Source organism: Pungitius pungitius, chromosome 15 (assembly GCF_949316345.1).
Source record: "Pungitius pungitius chromosome 15, fPunPun2.1, whole genome shotgun sequence".
In the NCBI taxonomy this organism is placed as follows: Eukaryota; Metazoa; Chordata; class Actinopteri; order Perciformes; family Gasterosteidae; genus Pungitius; species Pungitius pungitius.
The window spans coordinates 17388646-17408133 of record NC_084914.1 but is presented as its reverse complement, the minus strand read 5'-3'; the positions used below and the strand labels follow the sequence as shown (position 1 = coordinate 17408133).

The following is a 19488-nucleotide window of genomic DNA, read 5'->3' as shown; positions in this document are numbered from 1 at the left end:
TGGGTTCAAATCCCACTTCTCACAATGACTGATGTTTCCCACTTGGTCAGGCACATTCACTGTATTTCTACATTAAATAAAAAGTAGCAAGGCATTTCATGTAAAAAGGTTGAGACACAATATTCCATGTTACATTTTTGATCGGGCAACCAGACAAATGTTTAAAATTGTTGGCTTCTTTCAGAGTTTTTCAGTCAGGATGGCCGAGCGGTCTTAGGCGCTGCGTTTAGGCCGCAGTCTCCTCTTGAGGCGTGGGTTCAAATCCCACTTCTGACAATGACTGATGTTGTTCACTGGCTCAGTCACATTTACCGTATTTCTACATGAAGTGAAAAGCAGTAATGCATTTTGTGTAAAGAAGTTGAGACACCATATTCCAGGTAAGATGTGTTATCTAAGGACAAAAGAAACATTTAGTAATTGTTGCTACTTTTATTACATTTTAATCAGGATGGCCTTGCCGTCTCAGGCCCTGTGTTTAGGCCGCAGTCTCCTCTGAAGACATGGGTTCAAATCCCACTTCTCACAATGACTGATGTTTCCCACTTGGTCAGGCTCATTCACTGTATTTCTACAAGAAATAAAAAGCAGAAACGCATTTAATCTAAAAAAGTTAAGACATTATATACAATGTTAAATTTGTGATATAAGGACCAAACAAATGTTTGAAATTGTTGCTTTTTTTGAGTGTTTTTCAGTCAGGATGGCCGAGCGGTCTAAGGCGCTGCGTTCAGGCCGCAGTCTCCTCTGGAGGCGTGGGTTCAAATCCCACTTCTGACAATGACTGATGTTGTTCACTGGCTCGGTCACATTTACCGTATTTCTACATGAAGTGAAAAGCAGCAATGCATTTTTGTAAAGAAGTTGAGACACCATATTCCAGGTGAGATGTGTTATCTAAGGACAAATGAAACATTTAGTAATTGTTGCTACTTTTATTACATTTTAATCAGGATGGCCTTGCCGTCTAAGGCCCTGTGTTTAGGCCGCAGTCTCCTCTGAAGACATGGGTTCAAATCCCACTTCTCACAATGACTGATGTTTCCCACTTGGTCAGGCACATTCACTGTATTTCTACAAGAAATAAAAAGCAGAAACGCGTTTAATCTAAAAAAGTTAAGACATTATATACATTGTTAAATTTGTGATATAAGGACCAAACAAATGTTTGAAATTGTTGCTTTTTTTGAGTGTTTTTCAGTCAGGATCGCCGAGCGGTCTAAGGCGCTGCGTTTAGGCCGCAGTCTCCTCTGGAGGCGTGGGTTCAAATCCCACTTCTGACAATGACTGATGTTGTTCACTGGCTCAGTCACATTTACCGTATTTCTACATGAAGTGAAAAGCAGTAATGCATTTTGTGTAAAGAAGTTGAGACACCATATTCCAGGTAAGATGTGTTATCTAAGGACAAAAGAAACATTTAGTAATTGTTGCTACTTTTATTACATTTTAATCAGGATGGCCTTGCCGTCTCAGGCCCTGTGTTTATGCCGCAGTCTCCTCTGAAGACATGGGTTCAAATCCCACTTCTCACAATGACTGATGTTTCCCACTTGGTCAGGCACATTCACTGTATTTCTACATTAAATAAAAAGTAGCAAGGCATTTCATGTAAAAAGGTTGAGACACAATATTCCATGTTACATTTTTGATCGGGCAACCAGACAAATGTTTAAAATTGTTGGCTTCTTTCAGAGTTTTTCAGTCAGGATGGCCGAGCGGTCTAAGGCGCTGCGTTTAGGCCGCAGTCTCCTCTGGAGGCGTGGGTTCAAATCCCACTTCTGACAATGACTGATGTTGTTCACTGGCTCAGTCACATTTACCGTATTTCTACATGAAGTGAAAAGCAGCAATGCATTTTGTGTAAAGAAGTTGAGACACCATATTCCAGGTGAGATGTGTTATCTAAGGACAAAAGAAACATTTAGTAATTGTTCCTACTTTTATTACATTTTAATCAGGATGGCCTTGCCGTCTCAGGCCCTGTGTTTAGGCCGCAGTCTCCTCTGAAGACATGGGTTCAAATCCCACTTCTCACAATGACTGATGTTTCCCACTTGGTCAGGCACATTCACTGTATTTCTACATTAAATAAAAAGTAGCAAGGCATTTCATGTAAAAAGGTTGAGACACAATATTCCATGTTACATTTTTGATCGGGCAACCAGACAAATGTTTAAAATTGTTGGCTTCTTTCAGAATTTTTCAGTCAGGATAGCCGAGCGGTCTAAGGCGCTGCGTTTAGGCCGCAGTCTCCTCTGGAGGCGTGGGTTCAAATCCCACTTCTGACAATGAGTGATGTTGTTCACTGGCTCAGTCACATTTACCGTATTTCTACATGAAGTGAAAAGCAGTAATGCATTTTGTGTAAAGAAGTTGAGACACCATATTCCAGGTAAGATGTGTTATCTAAGGACAAAAGAAACATTTAGTAATTGTTGCTACTTTTATTACATTTTAATCAGGATGGCCTTGCCGTCTAAGGCCCTGTGTTTAGGCCGCAGTCTCCTCTCAAGACATGGGTTCAAATCCCACTTCTCACAATGACTGATGTTTCCCACTTGGTCAGGCACATTCACTGTATTTCTACAAGAAATAAAAAGCAGAAACGCATTTAATCTCAAAAAGTTAAGACATTATATACAATGTTAAATTTGTGATATAAGGACCAAACAAATGTTTGAAATTGTTGCTTTTTTTGAGTGTTTTTCAGTCAGGATGGCCGAGCCGTCTAAGGCGCTGCGTTTAGGCCGCAGTCTCCTCTGGAGGCGTGGGTTCAAATCCCACTTCTGACAATGAGTGATGTTGTTCACTGGCTCAGTCACATTTACCGTATTTCTACATGAAGTGAAAAGCAGTAATGCATTTTGTGTAAAGAAGTTGAGACACCATATTCCAGGTAAGATGTGTTATCTAAGGACAAAAGAAACATTTAGTAATTGTTGCTACTTTTATTACATTTTAATCAGGATGGCCTTGCCGTCTCAGGCCCTGTGTTTAGGCCGCAGTCTCCTCTGAAGACATGGGTTCAAATCCCACTTCTCACAATGACTGATGTTTCCCGCTCGGTCAGGCACATTCACTGTATTTCTACATTAAATAAAAAGTAGCAAGGCATTTCATGTAAAAAGGTTGAGACACAATATTCCATGTTACATTTTTGATCGGGCAACCAGACAAATGTTTAAAATTGTTGGCTTCTTTCAGAGTTTTTCAGTCAGGATGGCCGAGCGGTCTTAGGCGCTGCGTTTAGGCCGCAGTCTCCTCTTGAGGCGTGGGTTCAAATCCCACTTCTGACAATGACTGATGTTGTTCACCGGCTCAGTCACATTTACCGTATTTCTACATGAAGTGAAAAGCAGTAATGCATTTTGTGTAAAGAAGTTGAGACACCATATTCCAGGTAAGATGTGTTATCTAAGGACAAAAGAAACATTTAGTAATTGTTGCTACTTTTATTACATTTAAATCAGGATGGCCTTGCCGTCTCAGGCCCTGTGTTTATGCCGCAGTCTCCTCTGAAGACATGGGTTCAAATCCCACTTCTCACAATGACTGATGTTTCCCACTTGGTCAGGCACATTCACTGTATTTCTACATTAAATAAAAAGTAGCAAGGCATTTCATGTAAAAAGGTTGAGACACAATATTCCATGTTACATTTTTGATCGGGCAACCAGACAAATGTTTAAAATTGTTGGCTTCTTTCAGAGTTTTTCAGTCAGGATGGCCGAGCGGTCTTAGGCGCTGCGTTTAGGCCGCAGTCTCCTCTTGAGGCGTGGGTTCAAATCCCACTTCTGACAATGACTGATGTTGTTCACTGGCTCAGTCACATTTACCGTATTTCTACATGAAGTGAAAAGCAGTAATGCATTTTGTGTAAAGAAGTTGAGACACCATATTCCAGGTAAGATGTGTTATCTAAGGACAAAAGAAACATTTAGTAATTGTTGCTACTTTTATTACATTTTAATCAGGATGGCCTTGCCGTCTCAGGCCCTGTGTTTAGGCCGCAGTCTCCTCTGAAGACATGGGTTCAAATCCCACTTCTCACAATGACTGATGTTTCCCACTTGGTCAGGCTCATTCACTGTATTTCTACAAGAAATAAAAAGCAGAAACGCATTTAATCTAAAAAAGTTAAGACATTATATACAATGTTAAATTTGTGATATAAGGACCAAACAAATGTTTGAAATTGTTGCTTTTTTTGAGTGTTTTTCAGTCAGGATGGCCGAGCGGTCTAAGGCGCTGCGTTCAGGCCGCAGTCTCCTCTGGAGGCGTGGGTTCAAATCCCAATTCTGACAATGACTGATGTTGTTCACTGGCTCGGTCACATTTACCGTATTTCTACATGAAGTGAAAAGCAGCAATGCATTTTTGTAAAGAAGTTGAGACACAATATTCCAGGTGAGATGTGTTATCTAAGGACAAATGAAACATTTAGTAATTGTTGCTACTTTTATTACATTTTAATCAGGATGGCCTTGCCGTCTAAGGCCCTGTGTTTAGGCCGCAGTCTCCTCTGAAGACATGGGTTCAAATCCCACTTCTCACAATGACTGATGTTTCCCACTTGGTCAGGCACATTCACTGTATTTCTACAAGAAATAAAAAGCAGAAACGCATTTAATCTCAAAAAGTTAAGACATTATATACAATGTTAAATTTGTGATATAAGGACCAAACAAATGTTTGAAATTGTTGCTTTTTTTGAGTGTTTTTCAGTCAGGATGGCCGAGCCGTCTAAGGCGCTGCGTTTAGGCCGCAGTCTCCTCTGGAGGCGTGGGTTCAAATCCCACTTCTGACAATGAGTGATGTTGTTCACTGGCTCAGTCACATTTACCGTATTTCTACATGAAGTGAAAAGCAGTAATGCATTTTGTGTAAAGAAGTTGAGACACCATATTCCAGGTAAGATGTGTTATCTAAGGACAAAAGAAACATTTAGTAATTGTTGCTACTTTTATTACATTTTAATCAGGATGGCCTTGCCGTCTCAGGCCCTGTGTTTAGGCCGCAGTCTCCTCTGAAGAGATGGGTTCAAATCCCACTTCTCACAATGACTGATGTTTCCCGCTTGGTCAGGCACATTCACTGTATTTCTACATTAAATAAAAAGTAGCAAGGCATTTCATGTAAAAAGGTTGAGACACAATATTCCATGTTACATTTTTGATCGGGCAACCAGACAAATGTTTAAAATTGTTGGCTTCTTTCAGAGTTTTTCAGTCAGGATGGCCGAGCGGTCTTAGGCGCTGCGTTTAGGCCGCAGTCTCCTCTTGAGGCGTGGGTTCAAATCCCACTTCTGACAATGACTGATGTTGTTCACCGGCTCAGTCACATTTACCGTATTTCTACATGAAGTGAAAAGCAGTAATGCATTTTGTGTAAAGAAGTTGAGACACCATATTCCAGGTAAGATGTGTTATCTAAGGACAAAAGAAACATTTAGTAATTGTTGCTACTTTTATTACATTTAAATCAGGATGGCCTTGCCGTCTCAGGCCCTGTGTTTATGCCGCAGTCTCCTCTGAAGACATGGGTTCAAATCCCACTTCTCACAATGACTGATGTTTCCCACTTGGTCAGGCACATTCACTGTATTTCTACATTAAATAAAAAGTAGCAAGGCATTTCATGTAAAAAGGTTGAGACACAATATTCCATGTTACATTTTTGATCGGGCAACCAGACAAATGTTTAAAATTGTTGGCTTCTTTCAGAGTTTTTCAGTCAGGATGGCCGAGCGGTCTTAGGCGCTGCGTTTAGGCCGCAGTCTCCTCTTGAGGCGTGGGTTCAAATCCCACTTCTGACAATGACTGATGTTGTTCACTGGCTCAGTCACATTTACCGTATTTCTACATGAAGTGAAAAGCAGTAATGCATTTTGTGTAAAGAAGTTGAGACACCATATTCCAGGTAAGATGTGTTATCTAAGGACAAAAGAAACATTTAGTAATTGTTGCTACTTTTATTACATTTTAATCAGGATGGCCTTGCCGTCTCAGGCCCTGTGTTTAGGCCGCAGTCTCCTCTGAAGACATGGGTTCAAATCCCACTTCTCACAATGACTGATGTTTCCCACTTGGTCAGGCTCATTCACTGTATTTCTACAAGAAATAAAAAGCAGAAACGCATTTAATCTAAAAAAGTTAAGACATTATATACAATGTTAAATTTGTGATATAAGGACCAAACAAATGTTTGAAATTGTTGCTTTTTTTGAGTGTTTTTCAGTCAGGATGGCCGAGCGGTCTAAGGCGCTGCGTTCAGGCCGCAGTCTCCTCTGGAGGCGTGGGTTCAAATCCCAATTCTGACAATGACTGATGTTGTTCACTGGCTCGGTCACATTTACCGTATTTCTACATGAAGTGAAAAGCAGCAATGCATTTTTGTAAAGAAGTTGAGACACAATATTCCAGGTGAGATGTGTTATCTAAGGACAAATGAAACATTTAGTAATTGTTGCTACTTTTATTACATTTTAATCAGGATGGCCTTGCCGTCTAAGGCCCTGTGTTTAGGCCGCAGTCTCCTCTGAAGACATGGGTTCAAATCCCACTTCTCACAATGACTGATGTTTCCCACTTGGTCAGGCACATTCACTGTATTTCTACAAGAAATAAAAAGCAGAAACGCATTTAATCTCAAAAAGTTAAGACATTATATACAATGTTAAATTTGTGATATAAGGACCAAACAAATGTTTGAAATTGTTGCTTTTTTTGAGTGTTTTTCAGTCAGGATGGCCGAGCCGTCTAAGGCGCTGCGTTTAGGCCGCAGTCTCCTCTGGAGGCGTGGGTTCAAATCCCACTTCTGACAATGAGTGATGTTGTTCACTGGCTCAGTCACATTTACCGTATTTCTACATGAAGTGAAAAGCAGTAATGCATTTTGTGTAAAGAAGTTGAGACACCATATTCCAGGTAAGATGTGTTATCTAAGGACAAAAGAAACATTTAGTAATTGTTGCTACTTTTATTACATTTTAATCAGGATGGCCTTGCCGTCTCAGGCCCTGTGTTTAGGCCGCAGTCTCCTCTGAAGAGATGGGTTCAAATCCCACTTCTCACAATGACTGATGTTTCCCGCTTGGTCAGGCACATTCACTGTATTTCTACATTAAATAAAAAGTAGCAAGGCATTTCATGTAAAAAGGTTGAGACACAATATTCCATGTTACATTTTTGATCGGGCAACCAGACAAATGTTTAAAATTGTTGGCTTCTTTCAGAGTTTTTCAGTCAGGATGGCCGAGCGGTCTTAGGCGCTGCGTTTAGGCCGCAGTCTCCTCTTGAGGCGTGGGTTCAAATCCCACTTCTGACAATGACTGATGTTGTTCACCGGCTCAGTCACATTTACCGTATTTCTACATGAAGTGAAAAGCAGTAATGCATTTTGTGTAAAGAAGTTGAGACACCATATTCCAGGTAAGATGTGTTATCTAAGGACAAAAGAAACATTTAGTAATTGTTGCTACTTTTATTACATTTAAATCAGGATGGCCTTGCCGTCTCAGGCCCTGTGTTTATGCCGCAGTCTCCTCTGAAGACATGGGTTCAAATCCCACTTCTCACAATGACTGATGTTTCCCACTTGGTCAGGCACATTCACTGTATTTCTACATTAAATAAAAAGTAGCAAGGCATTTCATGTAAAAAGGTTGAGACACAATATTCCATGTTACATTTTTGATCGGGCAACCAGACAAATGTTTAAAATTGTTGGCTTCTTTCAGAGTTTTTCAGTCAGGATGGCCGAGCGGTCTTAGGCGCTGCGTTTAGGCCGCAGTCTCCTCTTGAGGCGTGGGTTCAAATCCCACTTCTGACAATGACTGATGTTGTTCACTGGCTCAGTCACATTTACCGTATTTCTACATGAAGTGAAAAGCAGTAATGCATTTTGTGTAAAGAAGTTGAGACACCATATTCCAGGTAAGATGTGTTATCTAAGGACAAAAGAAACATTTAGTAATTGTTGCTACTTTTATTACATTTTAATCAGGATGGCCTTGCCGTCTCAGGCCCTGTGTTTAGGCCGCAGTCTCCTCTGAAGACATGGGTTCAAATCCCACTTCTCACAATGACTGATGTTTCCCACTTGGTCAGGCTCATTCACTGTATTTCTACAAGAAATAAAAAGCAGAAACGCATTTAATCTAAAAAAGTTAAGACATTATATACAATGTTAAATTTGTGATATAAGGACCAAACAAATGTTTGAAATTGTTGCTTTTTTTGAGTGTTTTTCAGTCAGGATGGCCGAGCGGTCTAAGGCGCTGCGTTCAGGCCGCAGTCTCCTCTGGAGGCGTGGGTTCAAATCCCAATTCTGACAATGACTGATGTTGTTCACTGGCTCGGTCACATTTACCGTATTTCTACATGAAGTGAAAAGCAGCAATGCATTTTTGTAAAGAAGTTGAGACACAATATTCCAGGTGAGATGTGTTATCTAAGGACAAATGAAACATTTAGTAATTGTTGCTACTTTTATTACATTTTAATCAGGATGGCCTTGCCGTCTAAGGCCCTGTGTTTAGGCCGCAGTCTCCTCTGAAGACATGGGTTCAAATCCCACTTCTCACAATGACTGATGTTTCCCACTTGGTCAGGCACATTCACTGTATTTCTACAAGAAATAAAAAGCAGAAACGCATTTAATCTCAAAAAGTTAAGACATTATATACAATGTTAAATTTGTGATATAAGGACCAAACAAATGTTTGAAATTGTTGCTTTTTTTGAGTGTTTTTCAGTCAGGATGGCCGAGCCGTCTAAGGCGCTGCGTTTAGGCCGCAGTCTCCTCTGGAGGCGTGGGTTCAAATCCCACTTCTGACAATGAGTGATGTTGTTCACTGGCTCAGTCACATTTACCGTATTTCTACATGAAGTGAAAAGCAGTAATGCATTTTGTGTAAAGAAGTTGAGACACCATATTCCAGGTAAGATGTGTTATCTAAGGACAAAAGAAACATTTAGTAATTGTTGCTACTTTTATTACATTTTAATCAGGATGGCCTTGCCGTCTCAGGCCCTGTGTTTAGGCCGCAGTCTCCTCTGAAGAGATGGGTTCAAATCCCACTTCTCACAATGACTGATGTTTCCCGCTTGGTCAGGCACATTCACTGTATTTCTACATTAAATAAAAAGTAGCAAGGCATTTCATGTAAAAAGGTTGAGACACAATATTCCATGTTACATTTTTGATCGGGCAACCAGACAAATGTTTAAAATTGTTGGCTTCTTTCAGAGTTTTTCAGTCAGGATGGCCGAGCGGTCTTAGGCGCTGCGTTTAGGCCGCAGTCTCCTCTTGAGGCGTGGGTTCAAATCCCACTTCTGACAATGACTGATGTTGTTCACCGGCTCAGTCACATTTACCGTATTTCTACATGAAGTGAAAAGCAGTAATGCATTTTGTGTAAAGAAGTTGAGACACCATATTCCAGGTAAGATGTGTTATCTAAGGACAAAAGAAACATTTAGTAATTGTTGCTACTTTTATTACATTTAAATCAGGATGGCCTTGCCGTCTCAGGCCCTGTGTTTATGCCGCAGTCTCCTCTGAAGACATGGGTTCAAATCCCACTTCTCACAATGACTGATGTTTCCCACTTGGTCAGGCACATTCACTGTATTTCTACATTAAATAAAAAGTAGCAAGGCATTTCATGTAAAAAGGTTGAGACACAATATTCCATGTTACATTTTTGATCGGGCAACCAGACAAATGTTTAAAATTGTTGGCTTCTTTCAGAGTTTTTCAGTCAGGATGGCCGAGCGGTCTTAGGCGCTGCGTTTAGGCCGCAGTCTCCTCTTGAGGCGTGGGTTCAAATCCCACTTCTGACAATGACTGATGTTGTTCACTGGCTCAGTCACATTTACCGTATTTCTACATGAAGTGAAAAGCAGTAATGCATTTTGTGTAAAGAAGTTGAGACACCATATTCCAGGTAAGATGTGTTATCTAAGGACAAAAGAAACATTTAGTAATTGTTGCTACTTTTATTACATTTTAATCAGGATGGCCTTGCCGTCTCAGGCCCTGTGTTTAGGCCGCAGTCTCCTCTGAAGACATGGGTTCAAATCCCACTTCTCACAATGACTGATGTTTCCCACTTGGTCAGGCTCATTCACTGTATTTCTACAAGAAATAAAAAGCAGAAACGCATTTAATCTAAAAAAGTTAAGACATTATATACAATGTTAAATTTGTGATATAAGGACCAAACAAATGTTTGAAATTGTTGCTTTTTTTGAGTGTTTTTCAGTCAGGATGGCCGAGCGGTCTAAGGCGCTGCGTTCAGGCCGCAGTCTCCTCTGGAGGCGTGGGTTCAAATCCCAATTCTGACAATGACTGATGTTGTTCACTGGCTCGGTCACATTTACCGTATTTCTACATGAAGTGAAAAGCAGCAATGCATTTTTGTAAAGAAGTTGAGACACAATATTCCAGGTGAGATGTGTTATCTAAGGACAAATGAAACATTTAGTAATTGTTGCTACTTTTATTACATTTTAATCAGGATGGCCTTGCCGTCTAAGGCCCTGTGTTTAGGCCGCAGTCTCCTCTGAAGACATGGGTTCAAATCCCACTTCTCACAATGACTGATGTTTCCCACTTGGTCAGGCACATTCACTGTATTTCTACAAGAAATAAAAAGCAGAAACGCATTTAATCTCAAAAAGTTAAGACATTATATACAATGTTAAATTTGTGATATAAGGACCAAACAAATGTTTGAAATTGTTGCTTTTTTTGAGTGTTTTTCAGTCAGGATGGCCGAGCCGTCTAAGGCGCTGCGTTTAGGCCGCAGTCTCCTCTGGAGGCGTGGGTTCAAATCCCACTTCTGACAATGAGTGATGTTGTTCACTGGCTCAGTCACATTTACCGTATTTCTACATGAAGTGAAAAGCAGTAATGCATTTTGTGTAAAGAAGTTGAGACACCATATTCCAGGTAAGATGTGTTATCTAAGGACAAAAGAAACATTTAGTAATTGTTGCTACTTTTATTACATTTTAATCAGGATGGCCTTGCCGTCTCAGGCCCTGTGTTTAGGCCGCAGTCTCCTCTGAAGAGATGGGTTCAAATCCCACTTCTCACAATGACTGATGTTTCCCGCTTGGTCAGGCACATTCACTGTATTTCTACATTAAATAAAAAGTAGCAAGGCATTTCATGTAAAAAGGTTGAGACACAATATTCCATGTTACATTTTTGATCGGGCAACCAGACAAATGTTTAAAATTGTTGGCTTCTTTCAGAGTTTTTCAGTCAGGATGGCCGAGCGGTCTTAGGCGCTGCGTTTAGGCCGCAGTCTCCTCTTGAGGCGTGGGTTCAAATCCCACTTCTGACAATGACTGATGTTGTTCACCGGCTCAGTCACATTTACCGTATTTCTACATGAAGTGAAAAGCAGTAATGCATTTTGTGTAAAGAAGTTGAGACACCATATTCCAGGTAAGATGTGTTATCTAAGGACAAAAGAAACATTTAGTAATTGTTGCTACTTTTATTACATTTAAATCAGGATGGCCTTGCCGTCTCAGGCCCTGTGTTTATGCCGCAGTCTCCTCTGAAGACATGGGTTCAAATCCCACTTCTCACAATGACTGATGTTTCCCACTTGGTCAGGCACATTCACTGTATTTCTACATTAAATAAAAAGTAGCAAGGCATTTCATGTAAAAAGGTTGAGACACAATATTCCATGTTACATTTTTGATCGGGCAACCAGACAAATGTTTAAAATTGTTGGCTTCTTTCAGAGTTTTTCAGTCAGGATGGCCGAGCGGTCTTAGGCGCTGCGTTTAGGCCGCAGTCTCCTCTTGAGGCGTGGGTTCAAATCCCACTTCTGACAATGACTGATGTTGTTCACTGGCTCAGTCACATTTACCGTATTTCTACATGAAGTGAAAAGCAGTAATGCATTTTGTGTAAAGAAGTTGAGACACCATATTCCAGGTAAGATGTGTTATCTAAGGACAAAAGAAACATTTAGTAATTGTTGCTACTTTTATTACATTTTAATCAGGATGGCCTTGCCGTCTCAGGCCCTGTGTTTAGGCCGCAGTCTCCTCTGAAGACATGGGTTCAAATCCCACTTCTCACAATGACTGATGTTTCCCACTTGGTCAGGCTCATTCACTGTATTTCTACAAGAAATAAAAAGCAGAAACGCATTTAATCTAAAAAAGTTAAGACATTATATACAATGTTAAATTTGTGATATAAGGACCAAACAAATGTTTGAAATTGTTGCTTTTTTTGAGTGTTTTTCAGTCAGGATGGCCGAGCGGTCTAAGGCGCTGCGTTCAGGCCGCAGTCTCCTCTGGAGGCGTGGGTTCAAATCCCAATTCTGACAATGACTGATGTTGTTCACTGGCTCGGTCACATTTACCGTATTTCTACATGAAGTGAAAAGCAGCAATGCATTTTTGTAAAGAAGTTGAGACACAATATTCCAGGTGAGATGTGTTATCTAAGGACAAATGAAACATTTAGTAATTGTTGCTACTTTTATTACATTTTAATCAGGATGGCCTTGCCGTCTAAGGCCCTGTGTTTAGGCCGCAGTCTCCTCTGAAGACATGGGTTCAAATCCCACTTCTCACAATGACTGATGTTTCCCACTTGGTCAGGCACATTCACTGTATTTCTACAAGAAATAAAAAGCAGAAACGCATTTAATCTCAAAAAGTTAAGACATTATATACAATGTTAAATTTGTGATATAAGGACCAAACAAATGTTTGAAATTGTTGCTTTTTTTGAGTGTTTTTCAGTCAGGATGGCCGAGCCGTCTAAGGCGCTGCGTTTAGGCCGCAGTCTCCTCTGGAGGCGTGGGTTCAAATCCCACTTCTGACAATGAGTGATGTTGTTCACTGGCTCAGTCACATTTACCGTATTTCTACATGAAGTGAAAAGCAGTAATGCATTTTGTGTAAAGAAGTTGAGACACCATATTCCAGGTAAGATGTGTTATCTAAGGACAAAAGAAACATTTAGTAATTGTTGCTACTTTTATTACATTTTAATCAGGATGGCCTTGCCGTCTCAGGCCCTGTGTTTAGGCCGCAGTCTCCTCTGAAGAGATGGGTTCAAATCCCACTTCTCACAATGACTGATGTTTCCCGCTTGGTCAGGCACATTCACTGTATTTCTACATTAAATAAAAAGTAGCAAGGCATTTCATGTAAAAAGGTTGAGACACAATATTCCATGTTACATTTTTGATCGGGCAACCAGACAAATGTTTAAAATTGTTGGCTTCTTTCAGAGTTTTTCAGTCAGGATGGCCGAGCGGTCTTAGGCGCTGCGTTTAGGCCGCAGTCTCCTCTTGAGGCGTGGGTTCAAATCCCACTTCTGACAATGACTGATGTTGTTCACCGGCTCAGTCACATTTACCGTATTTCTACATGAAGTGAAAAGCAGTAATGCATTTTGTGTAAAGAAGTTGAGACACCATATTCCAGGTAAGATGTGTTATCTAAGGACAAAAGAAACATTTAGTAATTGTTGCTACTTTTATTACATTTAAATCAGGATGGCCTTGCCGTCTCAGGCCCTGTGTTTATGCCGCAGTCTCCTCTGAAGACATGGGTTCAAATCCCACTTCTCACAATGACTGATGTTTCCCACTTGGTCAGGCACATTCACTGTATTTCTACATTAAATAAAAAGTAGCAAGGCATTTCATGTAAAAAGGTTGAGACACAATATTCCATGTTACATTTTTGATCGGGCAACCAGACAAATGTTTAAAATTGTTGGCTTCTTTCAGAGTTTTTCAGTCAGGATGGCCGAGCGGTCTTAGGCGCTGCGTTTAGGCCGCAGTCTCCTCTTGAGGCGTGGGTTCAAATCCCACTTCTGACAATGACTGATGTTGTTCACTGGCTCAGTCACATTTACCGTATTTCTACATGAAGTGAAAAGCAGTAATGCATTTTGTGTAAAGAAGTTGAGACACCATATTCCAGGTAAGATGTGTTATCTAAGGACAAAAGAAACATTTAGTAATTGTTGCTACTTTTATTACATTTTAATCAGGATGGCCTTGCCGTCTCAGGCCCTGTGTTTAGGCCGCAGTCTCCTCTGAAGACATGGGTTCAAATCCCACTTCTCACAATGACTGATGTTTCCCACTTGGTCAGGCTCATTCACTGTATTTCTACAAGAAATAAAAAGCAGAAACGCATTTAATCTAAAAAAGTTAAGACATTATATACAATGTTAAATTTGTGATATAAGGACCAAACAAATGTTTGAAATTGTTGCTTTTTTTGAGTGTTTTTCAGTCAGGATGGCCGAGCGGTCTAAGGCGCTGCGTTCAGGCCGCAGTCTCCTCTGGAGGCGTGGGTTCAAATCCCAATTCTGACAATGACTGATGTTGTTCACTGGCTCGGTCACATTTACCGTATTTCTACATGAAGTGAAAAGCAGCAATGCATTTTTGTAAAGAAGTTGAGACACAATATTCCAGGTGAGATGTGTTATCTAAGGACAAATGAAACATTTAGTAATTGTTGCTACTTTTATTACATTTTAATCAGGATGGCCTTGCCGTCTAAGGCCCTGTGTTTAGGCCGCAGTCTCCTCTGAAGACATGGGTTCAAATCCCACTTCTCACAATGACTGATGTTTCCCACTTGGTCAGGCACATTCACTGTATTTCTACAAGAAATAAAAAGCAGAAACGCATTTAATCTCAAAAAGTTAAGACATTATATACAATGTTAAATTTGTGATATAAGGACCAAACAAATGTTTGAAATTGTTGCTTTTTTTGAGTGTTTTTCAGTCAGGATGGCCGAGCCGTCTAAGGCGCTGCGTTTAGGCCGCAGTCTCCTCTGGAGGCGTGGGTTCAAATCCCACTTCTGACAATGAGTGATGTTGTTCACTGGCTCAGTCACATTTACCGTATTTCTACATGAAGTGAAAAGCAGTAATGCATTTTGTGTAAAGAAGTTGAGACACCATATTCCAGGTAAGATGTGTTATCTAAGGACAAAAGAAACATTTAGTAATTGTTGCTACTTTTATTACATTTTAATCAGGATGGCCTTGCCGTCTCAGGCCCTGTGTTTAGGCCGCAGTCTCCTCTGAAGAGATGGGTTCAAATCCCACTTCTCACAATGACTGATGTTTCCCGCTTGGTCAGGCACATTCACTGTATTTCTACATTAAATAAAAAGTAGCAAGGCATTTCATGTAAAAAGGTTGAGACACAATATTCCATGTTACATTTTTGATCGGGCAACCAGACAAATGTTTAAAATTGTTGGCTTCTTTCAGAGTTTTTCAGTCAGGATGGCCGAGCGGTCTTAGGCGCTGCGTTTAGGCCGCAGTCTCCTCTTGAGGCGTGGGTTCAAATCCCACTTCTGACAATGACTGATGTTGTTCACCGGCTCAGTCACATTTACCGTATTTCTACATGAAGTGAAAAGCAGTAATGCATTTTGTGTAAAGAAGTTGAGACACCATATTCCAGGTAAGATGTGTTATCTAAGGACAAAAGAAACATTTAGTAATTGTTGCTACTTTTATTACATTTAAATCAGGATGGCCTTGCCGTCTCAGGCCCTGTGTTTATGCCGCAGTCTCCTCTGAAGACATGGGTTCAAATCCCACTTCTCACAATGACTGATGTTTCCCACTTGGTCAGGCACATTCACTGTATTTCTACATTAAATAAAAAGTAGCAAGGCATTTCATGTAAAAAGGTTGAGACACAATATTCCATGTTACATTTTTGATCGGGCAACCAGACAAATGTTTAAAATTGTTGGCTTCTTTCAGAGTTTTTCAGTCAGGATGGCCGAGCGGTCTTAGGCGCTGCGTTTAGGCCGCAGTCTCCTCTTGAGGCGTGGGTTCAAATCCCACTTCTGACAATGACTGATGTTGTTCACTGGCTCAGTCACATTTACCGTATTTCTACATGAAGTGAAAAGCAGTAATGCATTTTGTGTAAAGAAGTTGAGACACCATATTCCAGGTAAGATGTGTTATCTAAGGACAAAAGAAACATTTAGTAATTGTTGCTACTTTTATTACATTTTAATCAGGATGGCCTTGCCGTCTCAGGCCCTGTGTTTAGGCCGCAGTCTCCTCTGAAGACATGGGTTCAAATCCCACTTCTCACAATGACTGATGTTTCCCACTTGGTCAGGCTCATTCACTGTATTTCTACAAGAAATAAAAAGCAGAAACGCATTTAATCTAAAAAAGTTAAGACATTATATACAATGTTAAATTTGTGATATAAGGACCAAACAAATGTTTGAAATTGTTGCTTTTTTTGAGTGTTTTTCAGTCAGGATGGCCGAGCGGTCTAAGGCGCTGCGTTCAGGCCGCAGTCTCCTCTGGAGGCGTGGGTTCAAATCCCAATTCTGACAATGACTGATGTTGTTCACTGGCTCGGTCACATTTACCGTATTTCTACATGAAGTGAAAAGCAGCAATGCATTTTTGTAAAGAAGTTGAGACACAATATTCCAGGTGAGATGTGTTATCTAAGGACAAATGAAACATTTAGTAATTGTTGCTACTTTTATTACATTTTAATCAGGATGGCCTTGCCGTCTAAGGCCCTGTGTTTAGGCCGCAGTCTCCTCTGAAGACATGGGTTCAAATCCCACTTCTCACAATGACTGATGTTTCCCACTTGGTCAGGCACATTCACTGTATTTCTACAAGAAATAAAAAGCAGAAACGCATTTAATCTCAAAAAGTTAAGACATTATATACAATGTTAAATTTGTGATATAAGGACCAAACAAATGTTTGAAATTGTTGCTTTTTTTGAGTGTTTTTCAGTCAGGATGGCCGAGCCGTCTAAGGCGCTGCGTTTAGGCCGCAGTCTCCTCTGGAGGCGTGGGTTCAAATCCCACTTCTGACAATGAGTGATGTTGTTCACTGGCTCAGTCACATTTACCGTATTTCTACATGAAGTGAAAAGCAGTAATGCATTTTGTGTAAAGAAGTTGAGACACCATATTCCAGGTAAGATGTGTTATCTAAGGACAAAAGAAACATTTAGTAATTGTTGCTACTTTTATTACATTTTAATCAGGATGGCCTTGCCGTCTCAGGCCCTGTGTTTAGGCCGCAGTCTCCTCTGAAGAGATGGGTTCAAATCCCACTTCTCACAATGACTGATGTTTCCCGCTTGGTCAGGCACATTCACTGTATTTCTACATTAAATAAAAAGTAGCAAGGCATTTCATGTAAAAAGGTTGAGACACAATATTCCATGTTACATTTTTGATCGGGCAACCAGACAAATGTTTAAAATTGTTGGCTTCTTTCAGAGTTTTTCAGTCAGGATGGCCGAGCGGTCTTAGGCGCTGCGTTTAGGCCGCAGTCTCCTCTTGAGGCGTGGGTTCAAATCCCACTTCTGACAATGACTGATGTTGTTCACCGGCTCAGTCACATTTACCGTATTTCTACATGAAGTGAAAAGCAGTAATGCATTTTGTGTAAAGAAGTTGAGACACCATATTCCAGGTAAGATGTGTTATCTAAGGACAAAAGAAACATTTAGTAATTGTTGCTACTTTTATTACATTTAAATCAGGATGGCCTTGCCGTCTCAGGCCCTGTGTTTATGCCGCAGTCTCCTCTGAAGACATGGGTTCAAATCCCACTTCTCACAATGACTGATGTTTCCCACTTGGTCAGGCACATTCACTGTATTTCTACATTAAATAAAAAGTAGCAAGGCATTTCATGTAAAAAGGTTGAGACACAATATTCCATGTTACATTTTTGATCGGGCAACCAGACAAATGTTTAAAATTGTTGGCTTCTTTCAGAGTTTTTCAGTCAGGATGGCCGAGCGGTCTTAGGCGCTGCGTTTAGGCCGCAGTCTCCTCTTGAGGCGTGGGTTCAAATCCCACTTCTGACAATGACTGATGTTGTTCACTGGCTCAGTCACATTTACCGTATTTCTACATGAAGTGAAAAGCAGTAATGCATTTTGTGTAAAGAAGTTGAGACACCATATTCCAGGTAAGATGTGTTATCTAAGGACAAAAGAAACATTTAGTAATTGTTGCTACTTTTATTACATTTTAATCAGGATGGCCTTGCCGTCTCAGGCCCTGTGTTTAGGCCGCAGTCTCCTCTGAAGACATGGGTTCAAATCCCACTTCTCACAATGACTGATGTTTCCCACTTGGTCAGGCTCATTCACTGTATTTCTACAAGAAATAAAAAGCAGAAACGCATTTAATCTAAAAAAGTTAAGACATTATATACAATGTTAAATTTGTGATATAAGGACCAAACAAATGTTTGAAATTGTTGCTTTTTTTGAGTGTTTTTCAGTCAGGATGGCCGAGCGGTCTAAGGCGCTGCGTTCAGGCCGCAGTCTCCTCTGGAGGCGTGGGTTCAAATCCCAATTCTGACAATGACTGATGTTGTTCACTGGCTCGGTCACATTTACCGTATTTCTACATGAAGTGAAAAGCAGCAATGCATTTTTGTAAAGAAGTTGAGACACAATATTCCAGGTGAGATGTGTTATCTAAGGACAAATGAAACATTTAGTAATTGTTGCTACTTTTATTACATTTTAATCAGGATGGCCTTGCCGTCTAAGGCCCTGTGTTTAGGCCGCAGTCTCCTCTGAAGACATGGGTTCAAATCCCACTTCTCACAATGACTGATGTTTCCCACTTGGTCAGGCACATTCACTGTATTTCTACAAGAAATAAAAAGCAGAAACGCATTTAATCTCAAAAAGTTAAGACATTATATACAATGTTAAATTTGTGATATAAGGACCAAACAAATGTTTGAAATTGTTGCTTTTTTTGAGTGTTTTTCAGTCAGGATGGCCGAGCCGTCTAAGGCGCTGCGTTTAGGCCGCAGTCTCCTCTGGAGGCGTGGGTTCAAATCCCACTTCTGACAATGAGTGATGTTGTTCACTGGCTCAGTCACATTTACCGTATTTCTACATGAAGTGAAAAGCAGTAATGCATTTTGTGTAAAGAAGTTGAGACACCATATTCCAGGTAAGATGTGTTATCTAAGGACAAAAGAAACATTTAGTAATTGTTGCTACTTTTATTACATTTTAATCAGGATGGCCTTGCCGTCTCAGGCCCTGTGTTTAGGCCGCAGTCTCCTCTGAAGAGATGGGTTCAAATCCCACTTCTCACAATGACTGATGTTTCCCGCTTGGTCAGGCACATTCACTGTATTTCTACATTAAATAAAAAGTAGCAAGGCATTTCATGTAAAAAGGTTGAGACACAATATTCCATGTTACATTTTTGATCGGGCAACCAGACAAATGTTTAAAATTGTTGGCTTCTTTCAGAGTTTTTCAGTCAGGATGGCCGAGCGGTCTTAGGCGCTGCGTTTAGGCCGCAGTCTCCTCTTGAGGCGTGGGTTCAAATCCCACTTCTGACAATGACTGATGTTGTTCACTGGCTCAGTCACATTTACCGTATTTCTACATGAAGTGAAAAGCAGTAATGC

At 40.4% G+C, this 19488-nt stretch overlaps 13 non-coding genes across 13 annotated transcripts; all 13 read left to right on the top strand.

Annotated features, from left to right (window-relative positions):
- Window positions 1-697: 697 nt before the first annotated feature.
- trnal-cag (transfer RNA leucine (anticodon CAG)) lies at window positions 698-780 on the top strand. Its single transcript has one exon. It is a non-coding gene; the product is annotated as a tRNA-Leu (tRNA).
- A 420-nt stretch (window positions 781-1200) lies between these two features.
- trnal-uag (transfer RNA leucine (anticodon UAG)) lies at window positions 1201-1283 on the top strand. The gene has a single exon. It is a non-coding gene; the product is annotated as a tRNA-Leu (tRNA).
- A 421-nt stretch (window positions 1284-1704) lies between these two features.
- On the top strand, window positions 1705-1787 carry trnal-uag (transfer RNA leucine (anticodon UAG)). Its single transcript has one exon. It is a non-coding gene; the product is annotated as a tRNA-Leu (tRNA).
- Window positions 1788-2208: 421 nt separating this feature from the next.
- trnal-uag (transfer RNA leucine (anticodon UAG)) lies at window positions 2209-2291 on the top strand. The gene has a single exon. It is a non-coding gene; the product is annotated as a tRNA-Leu (tRNA).
- A 421-nt stretch (window positions 2292-2712) lies between these two features.
- Window positions 2713-2795, top strand: trnal-uag (transfer RNA leucine (anticodon UAG)). The gene has a single exon. It is a non-coding gene; the product is annotated as a tRNA-Leu (tRNA).
- A 1932-nt stretch (window positions 2796-4727) lies between these two features.
- On the top strand, window positions 4728-4810 carry trnal-uag (transfer RNA leucine (anticodon UAG)). Its single transcript has one exon. It is a non-coding gene; the product is annotated as a tRNA-Leu (tRNA).
- Window positions 4811-6742: 1932 nt separating this feature from the next.
- trnal-uag (transfer RNA leucine (anticodon UAG)) lies at window positions 6743-6825 on the top strand. The gene has a single exon. It is a non-coding gene; the product is annotated as a tRNA-Leu (tRNA).
- A 1932-nt stretch (window positions 6826-8757) lies between these two features.
- Window positions 8758-8840, top strand: trnal-uag (transfer RNA leucine (anticodon UAG)). Its single transcript has one exon. It is a non-coding gene; the product is annotated as a tRNA-Leu (tRNA).
- A 1932-nt stretch (window positions 8841-10772) lies between these two features.
- trnal-uag (transfer RNA leucine (anticodon UAG)) lies at window positions 10773-10855 on the top strand. Its single transcript has one exon. It is a non-coding gene; the product is annotated as a tRNA-Leu (tRNA).
- A 1932-nt stretch (window positions 10856-12787) lies between these two features.
- On the top strand, window positions 12788-12870 carry trnal-uag (transfer RNA leucine (anticodon UAG)). The gene has a single exon. It is a non-coding gene; the product is annotated as a tRNA-Leu (tRNA).
- Window positions 12871-14802: 1932 nt separating this feature from the next.
- Window positions 14803-14885, top strand: trnal-uag (transfer RNA leucine (anticodon UAG)). The gene has a single exon. It is a non-coding gene; the product is annotated as a tRNA-Leu (tRNA).
- Window positions 14886-16817: 1932 nt separating this feature from the next.
- Window positions 16818-16900, top strand: trnal-uag (transfer RNA leucine (anticodon UAG)). The gene has a single exon. It is a non-coding gene; the product is annotated as a tRNA-Leu (tRNA).
- Window positions 16901-18832: 1932 nt separating this feature from the next.
- Window positions 18833-18915, top strand: trnal-uag (transfer RNA leucine (anticodon UAG)). Its single transcript has one exon. It is a non-coding gene; the product is annotated as a tRNA-Leu (tRNA).
- Window positions 18916-19488: the final 573 nt, after the last annotated feature.